The 24,778-nt window shown below is 37.1% G+C and overlaps 1 long non-coding RNA gene across 1 annotated transcript; it reads right to left on the reverse strand.

The window, feature by feature from the left end:
• Nucleotides 1–5,442: 5,442 nt before the first annotated feature.
• On the reverse strand, nucleotides 5,443–13,352 carry LOC127946260 (uncharacterized). Its single transcript, XR_008151041.1, has 2 exons — nucleotides 12,930–13,352; nucleotides 5,443–7,246 (listed from the first exon to the last, which is right to left on the reverse strand). It is a non-coding gene; the product is annotated as an uncharacterized LOC127946260 (long non-coding RNA).
• Between the last annotated feature and the right edge of the window lie 11,426 nt (nucleotides 13,353–24,778).

Genomic DNA, 24,778 nt, shown 5'->3' on the forward strand with positions numbered 1-24,778 from the left:
GAATTTTAAAGAAGTGTTTTGAGCATAGATGGATGATGGATTATTTGTCTTTTTTTATTATTATCTAGTTATTAATGCATTTTCTGTGACTATTTTGTTGGGGGGGGGGGACTGTAAATTATGCAGAAGTTATCTAAATGTTACAAAAAATATTTTGAAGCTGAACTTTATAATTTCAGTGTCACTAGCGCAAAACTTGACTGTTTCCAAACAGGTTTCCCCAAACATTTAAATCTGATGTCTGACAACATTAATAACATATCCCCATCTGATATTGGTCAGTGAAACTCAAAGCATTGGTTGAGCCAGAGTTCCTGAGCTCCATAACCCTAATCATGATACTTAAAAAGAGTAGTATTTTAAAAATACCACGGAGTCACAGTTCTTACATTTGTAGGGAAATCAGCCTATAAATAGCTTACTTATAACTTGATAAGATAAAGTATTTCAACAGAAAAACACTTTAGCTTTAAATGCAGCTGAGATTACATTTCTTGGTTGCTGAAAGCATATTCAGCCAAAATATTTAATGAACAAACATGCAAGGGAATGTATGGAACTTTGGGAATGGCAGGCATTCCGATTGTAAAATGTAAAACATTTAAAAAGACATTGGTCACATTAACCATCAACCATACTTGCCTTCTGAGGTGCTGCTAATGAAGGCAATTGCACACCTTTGCAGGAACTTACATGTCTTATTTTCTTATTGTTCGTGCTTCCATATGCTCCATACACCTGAGCCTATAAAACGGAGTGAGTTATGCCAGTAATTTCTGTTCTACTTTTCCACACACACACAAACAAGTACACACTTGGCGCTATAATTGGCTCCTATTTTCCTTACCAGCTCTGACTCTGTAATCCCCACCCAAGCTCTAACCCCCACCCCAACCTTAACAGACCCATAAAAGCACATCTGGAAAGGCACTCTATTCCTTTCCCCCTCTCTCCAGCTCCCTCATGCAGCCAACAAGACGAATGCCACAAAAGAGCCTCTCACATGCAGCTACAAACACAGAAATAACACTGTCAGCCTAAGTAAGACATCTTAATGAGCCATCACCACAGAGAAACAGGCGGAGGGCGGGCTATGGGAAAACCATACGCATACAGATAGTGTTAACCACGATGACTGCACTGGATCTTCTGAGGTGTGATTTCATGAAGTACCGTGGAGATCCACCCACTGTATTAAAGGCCGTCTTAGCTAAATTCATACTTTGAAGTTCAAATAAAGTGCTTTGATGGTATAGCTAAAGTCCCTTTGCTTATTTGTTGGATGAGTACAAGCAACGTGGATTGTGTGCCTCTCCTCTCTTCCTCCAGACTCTGGGACCCTGATATCCAAAGGAAATGCAAAATTGACTTTCATCAGAGCACATAACTTTGGACTACTCAGCAGTAGTCCAGTCCTATTTGAAGCGAGATGCTTCTGACGCTGTCTGTTGTTCAAGAGTGGCTTGACACAAGGAACGTGACAGCTGAAACCTTGCATACGTCTGTGCGTAGTGGTTATTGAAGCACTGACTCCAGCTGCAGTCCACTCTTTGTGAATCTCCCCCACATTTTTGAATGGATTTTGTTTCACAATCCTCTCCATGGTGTGGTTATCCCTATTCCTTGTACACTTTTTTCTATCACATCTTTTCCTTCACTTCGCCTCTCTATTAATGTGCTTGGACATAGAGCTCTGTGAACAGCCAGCCTCTTTTGCAATGACCTTTTGTGTCTTACCCTCCTTGTGCAAGGTGTCAGTGGTCACCTTTTGGACAACTGTCATTTCAGCAGTCTTCCCCATGATTGTGTAGCCTACAGAACTAGACTGAGAGACCATTTAAAGCCTTTGCAGGTGTTTTGAGTTAATTAGCTGATTAGAGTGTGACACCAGGTGTCTTCAATATTGAACCTTTTCACAATATTCAAATTTTCTGAGATACTGAATTTGGGATTTTAGTTCTGTTATAATCATCAACATTTAAAGAAATAAACATTTGAAATTTATCAGTCTGTGTGTAATGAATGAATCTAATATGCAAGTTTCACTTTTTGAAGTTTTTTTTAAAGCAGAATTTTCAGCATCATTTCTCCATTCAACGGTGTCACATGATTCTTTAGAAATCATTCTAATATGCTGATTTGATGCTCAAGAACATTTCTTATTATTATCAATGTTTAAAAAGGTTGTGCTGCTTAATATTTCTGCAAAAACTGTGATATTGGAACCAATTTCTAACCAATACATTTTGCATTAACTCAAATCTAGCAAGCAATTCTAGTCCATTTTGCTTTAAATGCTAATGAACTGCTGACCCCGTCCCTCTCTTCTGTGGGGTGATGATCAGTACTGTTTACTTTAGCCACGAAAATTGCTTACTAGCACATAGGAAAGGCGATCTGCGTCTTCAGCGGCTCAGATGTCAGGAGTAAATGACGACTTCTATGTTCATCGTTACATCCAACAACAAAACACCTCAATTACTTAATCTGAGACATTCTTGTCTTTCCCTGCACTGGAGTCGACACAATGGCGGATGGGTCAAAGGAAGGACGGCCTTGTCAATCAACTATTGTGGGAGTGGCCTGTGGAGAACTACATTATTCTGACAGGATTCTCAGAATCTGAGAAAGGGGATTTAAAAAAAAAACACTGGGTGGATTTTTATCATTATAGGATGGATGTTTACACACACTTTGAACACACATTTATTTTCAAACATCAACAAAAGAGAATTTTGCATCCGATGACCCCTTTAAGACAGAACTATTTAGATTAAGGTTCAGATGCACTATTCCCTAAATAATTAAAATGTGTTATATATAGACTACCACCATAACAAATTTCTCATATTTGTCTATGTGTTATATTCTATGTGTTTAATGAAATCGCAGACAATGTAGTGATCTGAAACTGTCAAATAAATGTACATTTTTTGCTATATGGGTTGCGTATCTACCATTAGTGCTGTTATAAAGAACAGATACCTTTTCCAATATAGCAATTTGCTCTTTTAATCGAGGCAGGATTTCCTTTCTTACAACAGTTATGTTGACCATTGCATTTCTTCAGGTCATATTTCAACAAATGGCATGACCTGTCCTCAAAGCATCTCTGACGTATTTCAAACATATGCGATGTTTCTGACTCTGTGTTTTCTGTACTATGTTTATCCACTTGTGCTTTGGCTCATGAGAAATCGGAAACATCCCGCTGGGCACAGTTCATCCACCTCAGCAAATGAAGGCTGTTCTTACTCCATATCGGAGTATTACACATTCTTTGTGTGTGAAAAACAACTTGAACTATCTCGGGCACTGGGACTATAACTATATATACATTTAATGAGAGCCTCTGTGGCAGAGTAATGGTTGGTTGGGTTATGGGGTATGGCACTAGAAGGAGGCATTGGTTTAGAGAAGAGGAAGGAGTGACTTGCTATGTAAATTTATTATATCTCTCCACAGATAAGCTGACACAGTCTGATTCAGTCCGGCTATGATCATTCGCTCTCTGTTTTCCAGGCACAGGACCAGAAAGAAAATAAAACAAGCCACAAGAATCTCCTGGCTGTGTTCTCTACTCCCCCTTTTTTTTTTTTTCGCTCTACAACTTCTTTTGGCCCAGAGAGAGATGGGGGGGGAGGGGTATGTTGGGTGTTGGTTAGGAAAAAAGACGCCAGCATTTTTTATTCTTATTTTTAATGAAGTCTTGAGAAATGGGAGGTATTGCAGCACGGGTTGAGTTTCACATTTGGGCCCAAGCCTCTTAAGCAGGAACATATGCCACTCCTGGGCTCATGGGCTCAGGTTACCAGGGGGGCACTAACGTTGAGTGAGCGAAAGAGAGAAAGACAGGGTAATACAGAGGGAGACAAGCGAAGAAGATTAAGAAAGAATGTTTGCGTATTTATGTGTTAAAAGTGAGAAGCAGAGAGCAAGAGAGAGAGAGAGAGCGGGAAACGGGTGGATAGTTCTGCGGTAGGTAAATAGAGTTCTGACCTAGGCCCAGTCATTGGAACAGCAGGCCTTCATCTCCACAGGATTTTCTCTGGGTTTTTTTTCTTCAAGTTGGAGTGGGGAGAGGGGGGGGGGGACACTATTAACGAGCACCATCGTTTTTCTAATTAGAGCTTTGGGGAATATTTTTTTAAGGACTGTCGACCCTCCCTGTAGGGCTTCCTTGAGAGGCAGGGTGAGTGTGTATATCTGGTGGAAGAAGGAGGGAAAAGGAGATGGAGTGTGTATGAATGTACTTGCAAAGTTGTACTTATGTGTTTGCATGTATTTTCTTTTTAATAATTATATATTTATGTGATTTAAAAAAAAGCACCGCACTGGGAAAAAACGGGTATTTATTTATATAAAACACATTATTATTTTTTTATTTCATTTTTTTTTTTTTTTTTTACATTTTTTGAAGCATGTAATGGAATGTATGTGTTTTTGCAGTGTGCTTTTAACTCAAGCCAATCTTGTACAGCTCCAAACTTACCGAGGACACATGAAGCTTACTCATACATTTGAGAGGTTGAGACACACACTCGCCTCCATTTCATTCATACCTTCTGGATGTAAAAACACACTCTCTCTCCCACACACGCACATACTGTTAGTTCATTAGGTTCTCTCTTGTTCACAGAGTTGAGGAGCAAAGGAAAATTTCTTTTCTCTTTTCTTCCTTTTCTAAACCTTCTTTTCTTCTCATTTTCTCCTTGTGCTGTTTATTTTCTGCGAGCCTGCTGCTCTTGTCTTGGTTTTGACCCCCCCCCCCCCCCCAACCCCCCATTTGTGGGCCTCTACTGAGCTCAGTGGAGCAGTTTCCCGAGTCTGCCTTGATTAATGTGTGTGTGTGTGTGTATGTGTGTGCACGCTTAAGAGTGCATGAAAAAAAAGGGTAGGAGAGAATGAGAGAGTTTGAGTCAGTGTGTGACTGTGTGGTTCTCTTTTGGCTTTCCAGAGACCGCACATTATTTTTGTGAGGGTTTTTTATCTTCAAAGTCACTGTTTCCACAAAGTGCCTGTGTTTGCCTTGCTTGCTCGCCATTTTGAAACATTTGCAATCACAGGGCTGTTGTGGACATGATGGCAGTCTCACACTTCCACAGTAAAAAATCAACACGACCAACACACATACTCATGCATACACACATAAACTCACACACGCTCACAGAAGGCCAGTTTGGATGACGAGGTGTTTGAGTAAACAGTGTTAATCCATAAAGTTGTTGCCCTGTGTTTATGGATACACGTTCCATCCAAATAAATCCAGAGCGTCTATCACATGCAAAACCCGTAATCAGATTCTGGAATAAATTGCAAACTGCTAAAAGTAACTTTTCTTATTGGAGCCATGTGTGGATTTGATGGGGGGTGTTGCTGTGGTGGGTCATAGTGAGTTGTTGATGCAAAAAATGAGACTTCAATTCTGGTCAGACGGTGGGGTGGTATTTTAGTATGCAAATTTATTCAAAGAATATAGGAAATGAGAATACAACTCATTACTTGCAGACAGATTAGTAAGTATTAAAATCAGCTTCAAATATAGAAAATACGAATCCCAAAATTAATATAGTTTTAAAAGCAATCCATGTATGATGGATGCTGCCCAATTAAAAGTAATACAAAATGCATTATAATATTAAAAAGTAATCAAGATGTTAAAAATAATAATACAAAGTATACAACAATACCTGTATATCCAAAGTCAAAAGTTATACTAATATTCATATAATAACAAATAATATAATAATAATCATATCTGAGATGAATAAAACCTGAGAGAAGTTGAAAGTATTCAAGTGAGCCCGGAATCAAAGATAAAGAAGGTGAGAAAAGACTAAGTCCAGCTAGAAGGGTCTATGCTGAACTCAGTCTGAGAGAGAGAGGAAGGAGGGGTTTGCACCTCCTTATGTAGTCTCTTCAAGCAAAGAGTCTCGTGATCCAGAAATGAAGTCATGTCTCAAATAGATAGAAAGACATTGGTCATATGCCTCTGGTCCATATAAAGATACCAGATGAGCCTTGCAGTCCAGTTTAACTTCCACATTTTAGAAGATCAACAGATAGTTGTTGCCTTTGGGTGTTGCTCAGCTAAATGCAGGGTTGCAAAGACCTCAGGAGATATTGTATTGTATAGACCTCAGGCTGTATTGTCTCCCTTATCAAAAACCCACAAGGATCAAAAATAACTCAAAATACAGACGTGTGAAGCCAAAACTCAGACAAACAGCGTCATAAGCGCAAAACATAAACGTTCTGTGAGACTAGATGGAAATCTACATCTTTTTGTTTTTCTATTTCTATATTAATACAGAAGTCTTCTAAAGTCTAAAGTTCAGCTGAGGCCTTCGGAACAGACTGTCCTGTACTTTTAAGCACGTAGCAAATGCACACATGACAGAAGTCAAAATTTGGGTTACATCAGTCCCCCACTCGAGTCTTGACAAAAAGACTCGCACCCAAAATCCTTTCCCTTGAAAATAAGATATATAATAGTCAAAGGTAACAAATACATATGCAGAAAAATAAGTAAGTAAAACATTTCAGATAAGCACTTAATCGTGTAAGCATAAAGGAAATATAAAAGTGAATGAATCTTTTCAGGTAGACTGTAGATACCTCTTTAACCCCAGCCGCGTTAAAGTTGACAGGAATTCTTCACCAAGCTGATCAGACGAGGAGCACTAAAAGCATCCGACCCCTGACCTCACCTGGACTTTTGCTGGGTCGAGGACTTACTACAGCATACCCTTCTTTCCATCTCTAAACTTATCATCATACTTTCTCTTCTTAATGGGTAGCTTCTTAAGATATTTGTCCTTATCAGATTGGGGTATCATGTCGCAAATTTCCAAACTTTCGTTGATCTTTTTCAACATCTTGTATCTTTCCTTACCCTTCACCTCTAATTCATACATTTCTTCATCATTGCTGATAGCAATAGGAGTAAAAGAATCTTTTTGATCAATAATCTTGTGAGGCATCTTGATGTAGGGATTTGTAAATCTATATATCAGCTGGTAGATTAAAGCACAAGTCTCTCAGATGATGTAGAGTTAGCGTGCGATGTGATGACGATGCGTCCAGTTCTTGGGATCAAACACTGATGTCCAGCTACGAGCACAGCAACCACTCCCGAATCGTCAATGCGCTGCACTGTTGCAGAAGTCACACCAAAGGGTCACCCTTAGAACCAGTCGTGTGGTAAATGTACGCAGGATAGGTCCGTATCAGCATGCACTCATACCTGTTTAGTTTTAGAGTAGTAGGAACAGAAATATGTGGAAACAAAAAGAACACGAACACAAACACACACACACAAACATATAATGCCAAAGCGAAGCGACAAACATTACATATAACATTTACACACACACACGAACAAGGACACAACAAGACAGATAAAACAACATTAATCACTATTGTTACATGTAAACATTATGGTTTTCAGTTTCATTTCATCATTTTATAAACAAATAAATACATTAGATCCAGGGGAACTCAGCATTGGAAACCTGAAGAGAAGTAAACAATTAATCATTAATCATTGTTCGTCCTTAGCAGCAATTCGTCTGATAGAGCTTACACCTGTTGGACAAATTCAAAGTGAAAACGGTATCACTGACAACCTAAGGAACAGATATGGTGAATTTTGGTTAATTTTGATTCTCTGGAAGCAAGTGAACAATCACTAAATAAATAATCGATAATTGAATCAATCAATTATTACACTCCTGACATAAGTCAGACCCTCAATCACCTCACAGAGGTTGAAAACGAACATTGATTACAACCTTAATTTCAGAAAGGGTACCCTTAATCTATAAAAAGAAAATCTATTGTGCATTGAGAGATATTGTTAGTATAAGCAAGCTGCAACAGGGGCTTCACTTGTGCAAGATGCTTCCATCGAGTCAAGCCTGGCTCGATTTCAATGAGTAGAGAGAAAAGTTGGAGTAGTCAGCAACACTGAGTAAGGACCTTCATACCTGGAAGACATTGGACCTAAATTTCCATATTACTGAACCATTACTTTGTCCCCCACTTGTACAGGATTTTAGCCGTTAAATTAAATGCAGCAGTCTTTAAGTCTCCAGCATTTTGGACGCTGAGGGCACTGAATGGGCATCCTTAAATGCGCATGATGTGTACCCATGATCAGAGGGTACAAAAATAAAATCTACCTGTCAATGTGTAAAAGGTCCTCGCGGGCGAGGACTGTGGCTTATGATATCATACCTCTTCATAATCGTGGCTTTGTTTGTAAATGATGGATATATCTGGACAGTCTGTCCCTCACAGTTTGTAAAATCTCTGGTCAAAACCATGTTTGTTGTAACATAGTATAAGTTTTATGAACCCCTTGGTGTGCAATCCTGTGGTATAGATCAATTAATATCCGCTGGGTGGAACACCCTTTTCATTTAGAGCATAAATTCCTTCTTCAGTTAAAATAGCTCCTAACCTTTTTGACAAATTTCATTATCTTCATTTGTGTACAATTTAGATAGAGTTTCTGATCCTGCACAATTTGGATGAACAGGGAAAATTGCAGTTACCTCTCCAAGTGATGCACCCTTGGCCGCCTCTCTCACAGCCTTATCAGCTAGCGAGTTTCCTTTTGCCCACCAATCATTGAAAGTACTGTGACCTGTAACCTTGCAAACCGCAACACTGTTAGGTGAAATGTTCTTGCATGTTTCAAGAATTTCTTTAATAATGGTTTGATGACTTATTGGCGTACCGGCGGTGGTCATATAACCGCGACGTTTCCAGACAGGGCCATAACTCCGCACTACATGATAACTGTAGGCACTGTCAGTAAAAATATTCACATAAATGGAGCTATTTTCGCTTGCAGTTAATTTAAGTGTAAAATTTAAAGCAGCTTTCAAAGCATGCAGTTCAGCGATCTGAGCACTTCCTCCCCGTAGCGACCCTTCAGCCAAGACTTCGCCCATCCTCCCCTCTACTACCGCCCAACCTGTGTAGCGTGTTTCCCCCTCATAAAAGCTGCTGCCATCCACGAACATGTCCATGACATTTGCAAATGTCTAATTTCTGACGAAATGTCCTCTGTCACAAGTAACCACCACAGCACAGTCATGTGCACTCCCTTCGTTCTCCATCAGGGAGGCAGGGTTCGTCCGGTTATCTGTAACAACAGTAAGCTGAGGACTCATTAGAGCAGTTTCCCACTTAGCAGGTCGCTGATTTGAGATCGATTTCACCTTTGTTTCAGGTAACAAACGTAAAAAGCGATGTGGGGTATGTAAAATAGTCTGGTTGTAGCCGACGATGTGCTCAGTGACCTTCAATGCCCACTCTGCACAGTCCAACGCCATCAAGTACGGCATCTGTCCTTTCATAGAAGAAGGAATCACAATCGAATAATATCCAACAGTTCCAAAACTTTTGTCACTTTTATGCTGTCCCAGCACACAGTTGTAAGCATTCTGGCCTACATGTGTCCAAATGTGGAGCGGTTTTGTTCATGTAACGCAGGAGAAGAGGCTAGTGCGGATTTGAGAAGAGTGAAAGACTCAGCCATGTCTGCTGTCCACTCTAGAGGGGAAGCACCCGGAAGGCCTCCCTTAAGAGCCTCGGTTAGAGGTTCATCCAAATCAGAAAAATCGGGGAAATAAACCCGATTAAAATTAAATAGCCCCATTAATGATCTTAAACCAGTAATTGTGGTTGGCTTCTTTAATTTTGTAATTGTTATGACCCGATCTGGAAGAGGTCTTTCTCCCTCACGACCAACACTCTGACCTAAAAATGTAATAATGGTTGAAACAGCTGTACTTCCCGTTTGTTCAGAAGGAAGCCAGCCTCTTGAAGTGCTCTCAACAAGAGAGTGAGTACACTCAGATGCTGCACCTTATTTGGAGATGCAAAAAGAATGTCATCACAATATTGAATTATAACGGACGGCACGCACGATTCTTTTAAAATGGTTGAATGATTGGCAACAATGGGGTTGCTTTGGTGGTCACAGCATTCAATGCGGTAAAGTCTATAGTAAGCCTATAGCTCTCATCTGGCTTTCTTACAGGCCACAGGTGAATCACATTGAGAGGCACATCTTACCACAACCCCTTTCTCGAGCTGGGTCACAATTGCCTGTGCCGCTCTCTCTTTTTCTCCGAAGAGGATACTGGAATACTGGAGGAGGTGCAGGACCTGAAACATTCAGAGGTTTAATTCTGCAAAGACCAACATCAAGTTTAGAAGTTGACCACAAATCTGAAAATTTCTCAGAAAAATATTGTATCATTGGAGAGTCAGTAGACTCTTTCTCATTTGCTGTAACAGCTCCAATGTTAAATTTAGGAGTTCAATTTTTCTGACGACTGGAATGGGAACTGGCAAAAATTGACTAACTATTTGATTTAGTTAATAAAATATCTGCTTCTAATTTCTCCAATATATCCATTCCCACTACAGTGCCAACTTGACTTTCTCCAACCCAGAATTGCACCCGAAAGGGTTTGCTTAAGTGGATAAATTATTAAGGGAATTAATTGAGACTGTGTGAAAAGACTGCCATCAGATAATCCTCGAAGAGTCATGTGTTTATTTGTAAAATGTAAATTGGAGTAGCTAAATAAATATGTAGCTATCCTGATCTCAAGTGCTTTGGTCAGCCTGTGGCATCAGCAGCTTAAGCTGAGCCTGCATGTCGACTTCCTTTTCTCTGCATCACCTCTATTTTCAGAGCGAAGCCGAAGGGGGGGGGGGGGCTACTTTGGTAGCCGTCGCTGTTGCTGAAAAGAGGAACCTTTTTAAACATTTTTAAAACCCTCGCTCTCCATCTCGCTCAGGGCACCTATTTACGTAGTGGCCTGTTTCCTGACAATTATAACAGGTAATTACAGAGACAGAGGGCGATCCAATCGCATCATCTGCTCTTTTCGTTTGGTCAACAATATCTTGAGCTCTGGTTCCCCACGTGTGCAGTGTGTAACAGTATATGAGATTTCAAATCAACAGCTTCTTTCGTAGCAACAAACTCTTTCAAAGCTCATGTGAAATGCTCAGTATATTTAACAAAGGGCTCGTTAGTGCCCTGTCTGATCAATGTTACATTAGTAAAAATTTGGATTCCCGATCCAATCACATGCTGTACTTCAATACGCAGTTCGTTAAATTAAGTAGCAAAATCATTTGCGGTTGTAATTAGTACAGTTAGATTTCATAATTGGCAGCGTGTTTACAATGCTAGGTAAATCACGCACACCAATAGTTCGATAGACCCCCACTTGGCCACCTGCTTATAGCATGGTAACCTTGAATATAATTTCACATATTTGCCCCACTCAGCCTCAGCTCTTCCAAATTGCCAGGAGAAATAACAAACTGTATTCACAATTCTCAGAAATCTGTTACATTTCTGCCAGTTATAAATGTCATCAATCTTAGGAGCTTTGCCTATATCGGCTCTCGGCTCCTTTGTTACAAGATTTTTAATAAATCCCACATATCTTGTATCATCTCTAGCTGCTTGCGCTAAATTATAAACCTGTACAATTCTACCATTTCTGTCTGTCAAAAGCCCTTTGACTTTCCTTATCCATAAACAACATAAAACACGTGCCTATTTCTTCTGTTCTTTGTGATCAGTAATTTCCTTCAACCTGTTAACTGTCACCCCGTCCCGAATACGGGACGCCTGCGCCGACTACACCACACCACAATCAAATCAAATCCAATCCTGACAAACTATATACCATTAGAAAAGTCCAAGACTCTCAAATATATATTGTACCAATATTCTTGTTAAAAGACTATGTAGGAAAAGTAATAAAATTAATTTATGACAAGAGTACACCCTCAGAAATCTACATTACAAAAGAAGACTTCCTCGTTGCCTTTTTCTCTATCACATTTCATAAATCATCAGAAGTGATATATCACTTGAAAACATAAAATCTCAAAATTCATCCTTTAAATCCCATTTTAAAATCAGACATTGCATTACCATGTAAATGGCACATCAAAATCATGTTTACAAAATATTTTCGGTCATGAATTGTAAAATTTTAGGTTTGTATTATGCAAATTCAAGTCTATCTTCAAAAACGTGAGTGACCGTTAAGGGGTCAACACCTATTCACTCTATCTGCGTGGAACCGAAATCTCTCTAAATCCATCTTTAACCATTTTCTGTCTTATTTCTTCTACATTACATATTCATTTGGAGTTTCTTTTATTTGAACAGGTGCCATTATCTCATTTGCTGACAAATCCAACAAGGAAAAGGTTTATTCAATTCAGATACACTTAATTAAAATTAATTCTTTATTTATCTTAACTTATTTTTACTTATCTTTACTTATTTTTATTTATCTTTACTTATTTTACTTAATTCCTTTACTTATTTTACTTAATTTCCACCCATTTTTACTTAATTTCTACTTATTTTTACTTAATGCACCGTCTGACAATTTATTGATCTAAATTTAGTCGCAAGGTGGGGTTCTGTTTGTGTCGTAAACTGCCAAGTCTAATCCCAGAGACTATATCCAAAAACAAGAGACGGCATTCAGACCCGACCAGCACGCTGTAAGTAAACCCTCACAGCGCGTGTCTCAAAATACTGTTGCATTTTCGGTTTAACCCAAAAGTGCTCGCAATACACCCCCGGTAACCCCGCAGGATGTAAAGCGCAGATATTTATCCACACTACCAGTAACCCTCAATAGTGAACAACACATTTAATGCCGCGGATCGCCGTCTCGTCCCCCAGCGCGCGCTGATTTTTCAAATACGGTTAAACCACCGTCTACGGTTAAACCACCGGCTATGACCCAGGCTCGTTCTCTTGCTGCAGTCAAGATTAATGAACGAGGTGGGTCTGCGGATATATCTCCTAGACCCGGCAGGCAACACCACAGAAGCCCATAAAGAGAAAAAGATGAGCTACTCACCTCTCTTTATTTTGTCTTGCGTTGCATCAAAACTTAATGAAATGAAAACTTCAACGATCTCCAGCGGGTGCCTCCAAAACTGATGCAAAAAATGAGACTTCAATTCTGGTCAGACGGTGGGGTGGTATTTTAGTATGCAAATTTATTCAAAGAATATAGGAAATGAGAATACAACTCATTACTTGCAGACAGATTAGTAAGTATTAAAATCAGCTTCAAATATAGAAAATACGAATCCCAAAATTAATATAGTTTTAAAAGCAATCCATGTATGATGGATGCTGCCCAATTAAAAGTAATACAAAATGCATTATAATATTAAAAAGTAATCAAGATGTTAAAAATAATAATACAAAGTATACAACAATACCTGTATATCCAAAGTCAAAAGTTATACTAATATTCATATAATAACAAATAATATAATAATAATCATATCTGAGATGAATAAAACCTGAGAGAAGTTGAAAGTATTCAAGTGAGCCCGGAATCAAAGATAAAGAAGGTGAGAAAAGACTAAGTCCAGCTAGAAGGGTCTATGCTGAACTCAGTCTGAGAGAGAGAGGAAGGAGGGGTTTGCACCTCCTTATGTAGTCTCTTCAAGCAAAGAGTCTCGTGATCCAGAAATGAAGTCATGTCTCAAATAGATAGAAAGACATTGGTCATATGCCTCTGGTCCATATAAAGATACCAGATGAGCCTTGCAGTCCAGTTTAACTTCCACATTTTAGAAGATCAACAGATAGTTGTTGCCTTTGGGTGTTGCTCAGCTAAATGCAGGGTTGCAAAGACCTCAGGAGATATTGTATTGTATAGACCTCAGGCTGTATTGTCTCCCTTATCAAAAACCCACAAGGATCAAAAATAACTCAAAATACAGACGTGTGAAGCCAAAACTCAGACAAACAGCGTCATAAGCGCAAAACATAAACGTTCTGTGAGACTAGATGGAAATCTACATCTTTTTGTTTTTCTATTTCTATATTAATACAGAAGTCTTCTAAAGTCTAAAGTTCAGCTGAGGCCTTCGGAACAGACTGTCCTGTACTTTTAAGCACGTAGCAAATGCACACATGACAGAAGTCAAAATTTGGGTTACATCAGTTGTATAGTATGAATCAAACCAGTGGGAAAAAAAAACAGTTTGTCTTTTCTGAGATAATATGGCTACGTGAGCTATGGCGGTGGCGTGTTTATTTATTCTCACAACTTAGTGTGTGTAAGTTAATATGCAAACACACAGTGAACAGATGATTATATAATCACATGCATGTTGCAACCCTTTTTACCTACATATACACTCTTTAACTTTGATTAAAAATTCACTGTTGTTTTGTATTCACACACTTAAACGTTATAGAATATATTAAGTAGGAGATAATATGCAGTCAAATGGCCATTTTAAGAAAACAAAGGAGTAGGGTTATAATTTATGATGAAGACTATATATTAACTGCTTATTTAATGTCTGGTTACCAAATAAATGTGTATAAAAGAATGTGGAAAAGAACAAGTCAATTATATAGTGTGCCAAGAAAGAAGTCTCATTCACTTGCTATATATATATATTAGGGATGCACGATAATATCGGCACAATATCGGTATCGGCCGATAAAAGCTTAAAATGACCATTATCGGTATCGGCCGATATGAATATTTCTGCCGATGAGCCAAACCGATATTCTCCAAGTGAAATAATTGACCTGTTTTTCAGATGTGAATGTCTGTCTACATTTGTAAAATAATAAATTTATGGTAGAATCAGTACAGAAGAGATACATGGATTTCTCTTCAGTAAAATTAAAGTTTAAATATATCAGTATATATTTGTATATATATCGATATCGGTATCGGCATCGGCCAAAATTATTTTGAAAATATCGGCATATCGAATATCGGCCAAAATCCAATATCGTGCATCCCTAATATATATATATATATATATATATATATATATATATATATATATATATATATATATATATATATATATATATATATATATAATCATGTTTAAGAGCAGAATTAAAAACTACATTACCCATAATTCTGCTGAGAAATGTTTTTAAAAAAACTTTACATGACAATTACTTGTGAAGTTAACTAGCAATTTATGATTGAATATAAAATCCCAAGTTTTTGTTTCAGTGTAAAATAAACATCCTTAACTTAATAATCATATTTCTCCATCATTTTTAATTTCATAATGCTTCATTGATTGTAGTTCTTTATGAGTACATCTATGTCTGATTTTTTAATTTTTGGCTTCAAATAAAAGTTTGCAATGTTGTGATTCGCCTCGTATCTGATTGGTTTGGTTTATCACTTACTAATCATTAACAAAGACTTCGGAGAGATCCCTATGCAAAAAAATACTTTGGAAACCAATGTGTTGAAAAAGTGGATGGGTACTATTGCACTCTATATTGTTAAATCCTGCAACTGACCAATCAGAGCCAATCATTTCAGGGAGTTGCAGAATCATTTTTAGCTTGTTTACAAGTATATAGTTATAATCAAACTAGTTCTTGCAAAACGAGATACGATCTCCATATCTGATTGTTAGCATCTGTCAGAGTATGCGCACAACATTGAATGCTATTGTCTGGTTACTTTATGTCCAAGCTGCAGTCACTTTATGACAGACTAAGCAAAAAATATAACTTTAATATTTCAGTCGGATTAATGCATTTCATAACATTTAAAATGTCGCTTTACTGTGACTGAAAAAAACTATTGCTCTGAGTATGTGCAAGTGCCTTTACAAGCCTTTAAGGACAAAATCTGTGTACCAGGTGTTTCTTATTAGGTGCCCTATCAGAAAAAGACAGAGGAGGGGGGAGTAATGGTACAAAGGAGTCCAAAACTATCCCTTTTAACTTTTTAGCCCATAGATCAAACTCCAGCCGGCTCCCCTGATAGGCTCATGAATACCTCCTCCAATCTCTCATCCCTTATCATTCTGTTATTTCTACACTGATTGCAGTGGTTACATGGAAAAGACCTGATATGTGTCACACTGTGACAGCACTGATGCATATTCTCAACAGAGTGTGTATGTGTGTGTTTGGGAGAGGATTTGGTGAATCAGGGTGTGTGTGAGGAACATGATGTTTGAGTTATAGAGTTCTGGGTCATTTGTGTAAAAAAAAAAATTACTTTGTTCAGTAATCCTTGTATCTTAATTAGGAGACAAATATGAAATGTGATGGTGATTCTCTTTTTTTTTTTTTTTTTTTTGTTCATTGGTTAAAGAGTTACACTGGGAAATTTAAAGTTTCCTATGTTGCAAATTGCATTTTCATAATTTACTATTAAATTATATGTGTGGCAACTGATTTTGTTTCATTTATGCGTGTAAGGGTTGTCCATCAGTTGAACTGATGAACTTGAAATGTATTTGACTTAATAAAACATTTCACTTGAATTTAATTCAAATACAGAGGAACTGTGTGATTTGATTTTTAGTAAATAGTTACAAAGAATATGCTGTCATATACTAAAATAATGAAAAACAGAAAAGGTACTGTTAGTTTTCTAGCATGACATTTTCTGTTGAGTTTACAGACATTTTCTTTAACCAACACAACATTATATACAGTGCATAAATCAAAACATGGGGAAAACACCTGTAAAAAATCTATACAAAATCTATATATATCTTAATATTAACACATTACATTGGACCCTATGGACTTTTTTTTGTGTAAAATAAATACATCTCCCAGAAACATTATACATATATTTATTATATATACATTTATATAGTAAATTACATTTAATTTTATTGGCTATGGTAAAACAACACCTCATATTCTAACTCTATATTTTACCCTCAGTTAAAGTAATTTTTGCACATTAAAGTTAAATTTTTTTACATTAAGAGGTTATTTTCATTAAAGTCCCATTTCATGTGGCAGCTGATTTCAATAAATATAATTTCTGTGTGTAGGAAGGTTGTGTGCTCTTCCAATCTTATTTATTGAGGTAGGTACAAAACAGGAATCAAATTTGAATTCAGTGATGTAGAATTAAAACATAATTAAATTCTGTGTAAGTATATGTTTGCATATTACAGTGTTGATTTCATTTAAGCAACAGTTTGAAATCATGTGGACTATATGCTTGATACTTGTACGCTAGGTATGGGCTCCTTTAAAAAAATAGGTATCTTGTAAGTGTGTTTGTGTGTTTGTTTGTTTGTGTGTGTTTGTTTGTTTGTCTGTATGGGCTTTTGTGTGGTTTTGGGAAACAGCATTGATTTGTGACACTGAGATTTGGCCAGAACCAGAGTGTGGGTGAAGCCTGTTGTTGGACAGCACATTGTAACTCTGTCTGCTTATTTGATAAGAACTCGTCCGTCTGGAAGGAAAATAAACAGTTGAGCGGTCTGTTGCTCAGCCTTCATAAAGGAGCTGTTACTAGAGCACAACACAATATTTACATCACTGTTTACATCTTATTACACACCCCTCTCTCTTCTCTCACTTCCTTTTTTGTCCCTCTGATCTCTCTCTCGTTTACTCTCTTTCTGTTTTCTTCCTCTAACAGTGGCCAAACTGAAGAAGAACTGTATTATTTGATTGAGTGTGGTCTTTTTCTTTTGGATATGAACATTGTAAAGTCAACATAATATCAATAAAATGGGTTGCAAATTCAGTTTCATGTTGAATTCAACCTCTGTTTGTGCAACCCATGCAGGGTATCATTGTGGAAATGTCGCTGCTAATGGTGCTACTTGACACTACACACTGTGGTAATTAGCAGTATAAAAATATGTGTATATATGTTGTATATTCTATCATATTGTGAGAATGATAGCAAACAAAGATATTGTCATTATCTATGAAATGGTCTAAAAGGATTGTGTGGATAGCAAAACAAAATTGGTACTAAGATTGAGCCCTGTGGGACCCCACAAGTTAAGAGAATTGATGAGAAGCAAATAATTCCAGTGACAATGTAATCAGTCAAAATGTTTGTCTAGGAAGTGTTTCAGGCTATTCTACCAGTCTCTAATCGTCTCTATATGTTCATTTAACACTTTTAGTGTGTTTGTGTATGTGTGTGTGTGTAAGGCAAAAAGAGAGTGAAAGTCATAAAGAGGTAATGTAAGAGAAATAGGATTTAGTTTCCAAGTGTTTATTTACGATGGTGACTTTGTGCTGGTCTGTGTAACCCTGCCTCTGGCTATGAGTGACAGATAGAGATCAGAGGGGCTCTTATCAGTCGAGTTTCTCTGGAATGGTCGTTCTGTTCTACAATGCAGGGCCTCGGGAAATCGTGCCGAGATGTTATTATGATGGCATTTCACTGGTTTCCGTGCCAGGACTTAAATATCTCAACACAAAGGAACATTCACAATTCATACATATTCAAAACAGTCGTTAAATGTGTATATTACCTACAAACTGTAACTCCATACCTGAAAAACAACATTAAAACACTCACTTGTGCAAATTTCATTATAAGCTAAAGTATTGTGCAAACATTTGTAAAAGAAAAAAAAAACGAAAAAAAAAAAACCATGAGTGCCCTGCGTGCATATGGTCGGCACTTATATTGAATGCTTTGTCAAGAAGGTAATTTTGCTTGCGTGTGAGCTTTTGCTCCCAGGTTGTGTATGAGGCTCTGTGAGAAATAATTTTCCGAGCCTGTTATTTGTACCGGGTGAGATCATGCTCCATTGATGACACTGAACATAAAGAGGCATTGAGTAAAAAAGAAACCTAGTCCAAAAGTGGAGATACACACACATACTCACTCAGGTATACAACCATACACACAGACACAAGGCTACATTTATTCACAAAGGAGGACACACATATGGGAGTGGACCATCAGTGTAGTGGAGAACCAGAGGACCGTGGGGACTATCGTTTTCCTCGTTAATTATGACCGTCTGGCAAGCCCAGAGTCCAGGAAGTGTGAAGGGCGGAGGAATGGAGAAAGAGTGAGGGTAAGACAGGGAGGGGCGGCACAGGAGAGACAGGAATCAAGATAGAGAACTCTGTGTAGGAGGGCAGGGAATGCGGATGATAAAACCAGGTCCGCCAATTGAAAAGGATAGAAGAGACCTTAAATCTCCAGCATATGACGTCTTTACTTCCATCTAATACCTTCTGCAGTCCACCTTAAATCTTGCAGACTTTAACCTCCCCTGACATCTAACCTGGAAACCAGATGTCTTCCATTATGGACAAAACATTATTCTCCTATCACAGCCCCTCGACACTGAACACTGTCCTTTATTGTTCAAAAAAACGGTCAAAGATAGGTTATTTCTGACCAGCAATGTTAAAAATGAAATGTTGAGTGAGGGATAGTTCATCAAAAAATGTAAATACTGCCATCATTTACTCACCCTCATGTTGATACAAAATTTTATGATTCTCTCTCTTCTGTGGAATGCAAAAGAACATATTTTGAAGAATGTTTCTTTTTGTCTATAGAAAGTCAAGAGGGTCCAAAATGAAAAATTAATTATATATAAAATTATCTTGTTTTTAATCCTGTTTGTTTGTTGTTAATTAATACATGTATGAATGTATTTTAGAGTAAGTGTTATTTTAGTATTATCTATGTTAAAGTCTAAATAGTTTTAGTTAAATTATTAACTTAACTTAACTATTAACCAATTTCAGTCAGTTGCCAAGACGTTTTTGAAGTTTCAAAGTGTTTTTTTTTTTTTCAAACAATATTTTCTGTCAAAAAATTAAGCCCTTATAATTCATAATAAAAAATAACCCATAAAAACACAGGAGACACAATGACAAATACATGCCAATTGAAGAATGCAACATGCAACAAAAATGCTAAAACCACATTGTTATTTTTTGCAAGCAGGATGCAAATGAAAACATTCCTGATTTCATTAACCCAAGTTAAGTCCAGGCCAGACCAGGTCAGGGTTATTCTGAAATGCTCCTCCAATTCCTCTGCTCTGAGCCTAGTCGAGCGACACTGGGATTTCAAGGGCTCCAGGTCCAATTACTGCAGTCAGCCGCATCTGGAGAAAGTTAACAGGCCGATCCAATCCAACTGCGCCACGGCAACACACGCCCCAGTTTTGACGACACAAGGAATAATAACAATAAAAGCATATCGTGCACACACACACATATACTCTCCCATCCAGAAAAATAATAACAGCAATAACACAGCAGGAAATGAAGAGTCACAGAGGCCAGGGCACATTATCACAGAGCTTTGCGCAGGCCGTACTATGTATGTACCAGCATGAAATAGGATTTTGTGGAATGTTTCGCTTGTGATTTATATGTTTCAGTAGTGTGCATGCATTAACATTTGTACAATTTGTTCGTTTACATGACTTTTCTAAGCTGCAATAAAGAAAATATAATATATTTGAGGTCTTTTTACTAATAGTTGGGTATAGTTCTGTGTATGACAGTTTATCCTGTCAGGGAACAACCCAGCTGAAGCTATAACGTATCTTTTCTTACTCTTTTTACTCTTTTACTGTATTTGATGAAATAAAAAGTAAAAAAGATGAAATACCCACGCATTAAATTTAATTGTAACACATTTATAATGCCACTCAGAGGATGTAATTTTTGCATGCATGGTCTAGTTCCACCATTTTTCATTGATTTAGAATAATGTTATACAAAATGAATCATTCAATTTGTAGTGAAATTCAAATGTAGTGTTCAGCTGTGTTTTATTTTAAAAGTGCATTTAAAGGGACATTCACACCAAGGACTACAACTATAATGTTTTAATAATCATTCTAAAGGGATGTTCAAACCAAGAATGATAACTTTAAAGATAACTATAACTATGTTGTTTATTAATCGTGGGAAAGGTGCGTTCACACCAAGGATGACATCTATAAATATAAAGTTTTAACGTTCGTTCTGAAAAAAAAGTAAATAAAACAAAAATCTGAAAGTGATTCTATATTTGTGTTGTGGATTTCCCTATTCACATAGAATTAGAGCAATTATTAAAACTTTATAGTTATTGGCTGTAAATATTTAAGGTAAGAGTTTAAATAGTAAATAGTAAATAGTAAATAGTAAACAGTGTTCTTTAAGTACTAAGTGTACTGGCGTGAGGCAATGAGAGCGGCTCATTCTTAGTTTCGTCACACTGAGGAAGTGACACAGCTGCTAAGGTCAGCGATAGACTCAGTGCCTGGGGGTCGTTGTCATGGTGCCTGTGTCGACTCGAGTAATGTTAGACCCTGAGACTCTTAGAATTCCTCCAAAAGCACAAGTGTACAGTACACACATGCACACTTCTCAAATACACACAATTAAATGGTGCTTTCAGGCTTGCCACACTGCAAGTACTGTTCCACAACTACACAAATACAAGACACACACACACACACACACACGTGCACATTTATTTGAACAAAAAAACGCCTTACAAGCAATGCTTTGAGCAATGAATGTGAAAAGCCTGACCTTTATAATAATATCATCATCTACATATCAGTTTGTTGATCTGTATTATGAAGCTGTGAAGTTGATGGAGGTATTGGTGAGAGAGCGCAATGCATGCTGGGAATTATGCATGCTGGGCCAGAGGCATTCTGGGAGACCGTTCCCCTGCAGGCTTGGCCTCTGAAGCAGAAGCATGGTTAATAGCCCTTTCATGGCTTGGCCACAAAGGCTTTTGTCTGTGCCTAATTCAGCCTATGGTGCACAGGGCAAGGAGGGGAAAAAAATGGCACCCAGGGCCTGAAATCCTCCCTGCACCTCTCTCTCTTTGGGATGAGAGACCTTTCACAGGTCTTTTAAAAAAAACTTTATTATTACAGCCATTGTAAAAGAACGGTTCACCCCAAAAAAAATTCCTTCACAGTGGATCCTCTGCAGTGAATGGGTGCCGTCAGAATGAGAGTCCAAACAGCCGATAAATGCTAACTTCAATCTATAGTTTCTGGCTAAAACATGAGTTGTCTATAAATAATATTGCTTTCTTCATTGAAAAAGCCATCTCGATTGAATCAGTAGAGAAATATGCACAGATCAAACACTGTTTACAAGAAAAAACAATTCAGTTTCAAAACTGTTCAGTTTGAACAGTTCAGTGGATTTTGACGTGAGATGATCAAAAGGGCTTAACTTTTTCACTTGAGAAAGCAATATTATGGATTATAACTCATAATTTCGCTGGAAGTGTCATTTTAAAGTTAAAATGCCTTAAAGATGGTTTTGTTTCAAACAAACACATAGTTTTTCACTTCATAATATGTTAACTGGTGGACTAGAGTTGTGTGCATTACTTGTGGATTATTGTGATGTTTTTATCAGCTGTTTGGAATCTCATTCTGATGGCACCCATTCACTGCAGACTGCAGAGGATCCGCTAGTGAACAAGTGATGTAATACTAATTATCGATTATGAAACAAACTCACCTACATCTTAGATGGCCTGACGTTGAGGAAAATTTCAGATTTTATTTATGGGTGAACAATTTCTTCAAAAATTAAGCCTTGTGCTAATATAATTTATGTAGATAATGCAGAAAAAAAATAAATGCATTACATTTTTACAAATAAATACATAGGAGTGTATATATGCAGCAGCATATAAACAAATGCTGTAATTCTTTACATAAGCAACCAAAGACCACAGATGCACCCACATATGTTTACACTGTGCCTGTCCCAAATGAAGCTACACATTCCAAAAGTGAACCATAAATTGCAGCATAACATACACACTTCCAAACATCCGTAATCCTATCGTCAGAGAGCCAAACCGTGTACATCACCTATAAACTTCACAAAAACCACAAAAGACAAGCCACAGCCATCCGTTATTATTGCTGCCTCTCCGTTTTGGAATTATTTGTGTAAAAACAGCAAACTAATTATACATTATCACAGGCTACATCTAACATCAGATATCTCCTATAAAAAGTTACTTGAGACTAGTCTAATTAGAACGACAAGTCAAACGTGTCATCACTGCACACCAAATTCTGTAATACTGGTTATAGTAATGATACTTAATAACTGGATTTATCAAATTACTATCGAATTATACCACAGTTTCGGGACCAAGTAAAAAAAAAAAGAATAAATAAACAAATAAACAAATTAATAATAATAAAAAAAAAAAAAATCATAAAAAATAATTGTATTTAATTTGAACAAATTACTGAAAAAGTTATTTGAATATTTAAAGATTTCCTGGGTGTTATGGTAGAGTATGTTACAGATAAGTCATTTATTATATATATATATATATATATATATATATTAGTAATAGTTTAGACCCGCCTGCATACTAAGACTGGTGACATGATTATAACAATGAGCAGTATTGAGGTTCCTCTAATTACTGGAGCAATTACAGCATGTGTGCATGCCAGCAGAGCGTGTGTGTAAATTGGAAAAGGTCTGATTGTTGGTGTGTCAACTGCAGCTGTGTCCACATGGGCAGAGAGCCTGCACAGCTAATAAGCATGGAAGACTAATTCATCCTCTGCTATAACATCAGCTCTCATGCCAAGCAAACCAAAAAGAAAACATGTGGCTCTGACATGGCATGCAAAAACCAGGCAAGACCAACCACACACATCGCTATGAAACAGACTCAGAAATGTTTACTTTCACCTGAGGAGCAACAGGTGACACGCAAACACAAGGTATTTAGTATTTTTAACTTACTATCTGTTTTATGTTACATTCTAATCACTATTTAGCAATTCAGTAGTATCTTTTTTCAGTTTCTCTCACTACTACACTGAAAAAGATGAGTAGTATTTACTTAGAAATGTAAAAAAATTAACTCAGAAATTGCTTGTGAGTTTCACAAATATTTACAAAGTAACACATTCAGCTAAACATGAAACTCTGGTGGAAAAAGTGGAAAAACTGAAAAAGTATATATATATATATATATATTTTTTTTTTTTTTTTTTTTTACTGAATAATAATTATAATAACTCCAATATTATGTTAACAGCTTCAATAAATAAATTAAGTGTATGCATTGGATACTTATTCAGAGTGTCTTTAAACAATTCAAGTCTATAGAAAAAAAGAAAAATCTAAATATAACGAGATATAAATATATATTGTAAAACACTAAAAAGCAATTGACTTGTGATTTTAGACTGCTAGATTACTAGATTAGATTAGTTTCTACTACATTCTCTACTTAAAATAAATAATACTAATTCTATTACTTCCCTTCTGTTTAGCTGCCTATATAAATATATATATATATACACATACAAACACAGACACACAGACACACAGTTATTTTAGGCTACTGTTATGATATTAGCATTAATGAGAACTACAAGTAGGAAGTTGTATTAGTACAGTAGGAAACATAGGAAACAGTTCAGGAAACCAATTGGAAGTAACATTAGAATACTAATAAGTACTGTTGAAATGGTTACTAAAATAAGTTACTAAAATACGTTTAATCTAATGAACTAGTGACCTTGAAAAAATTGTGATGAAAATAGTAGTCATATGTGTGTGTGTGTGTGTGTGTGTGTGTGTGTGTGTGTGTGTGTGTGTGTGTGTGTGTGTGTGTGTGAATAATTAGATTATTACATTTAGCTTTAAGAAATACATACTAAAACTGTTTGTCATAGTTTTCCATGCTGAAATAGCCGTTCAGGTAAATAAATGGTGGGATGTCTTCAGTGACCGTGTATGTAATGGTTTTCCCGCACAACATGGCTCAGCTGCGCCTGCAGGACTGTCGCTTCAATAGACGGGGGTCAGTGCAAACCTTGCGGGGACGAGCGAATACCAAATGAAGGAGAACAGAGAGGCTGCGGGAGGGGGAGGGGCTTCTTAGTGCACACGTCACTTTGCGAACATTTAGGTTTCGCACGTAAATAACGT

This window comes from Carassius gibelio, chromosome A24, assembly GCF_023724105.1.
Source record: "Carassius gibelio isolate Cgi1373 ecotype wild population from Czech Republic chromosome A24, carGib1.2-hapl.c, whole genome shotgun sequence".
Classification (NCBI taxonomy): Eukaryota; Metazoa; Chordata; class Actinopteri; order Cypriniformes; family Cyprinidae; genus Carassius; species Carassius gibelio.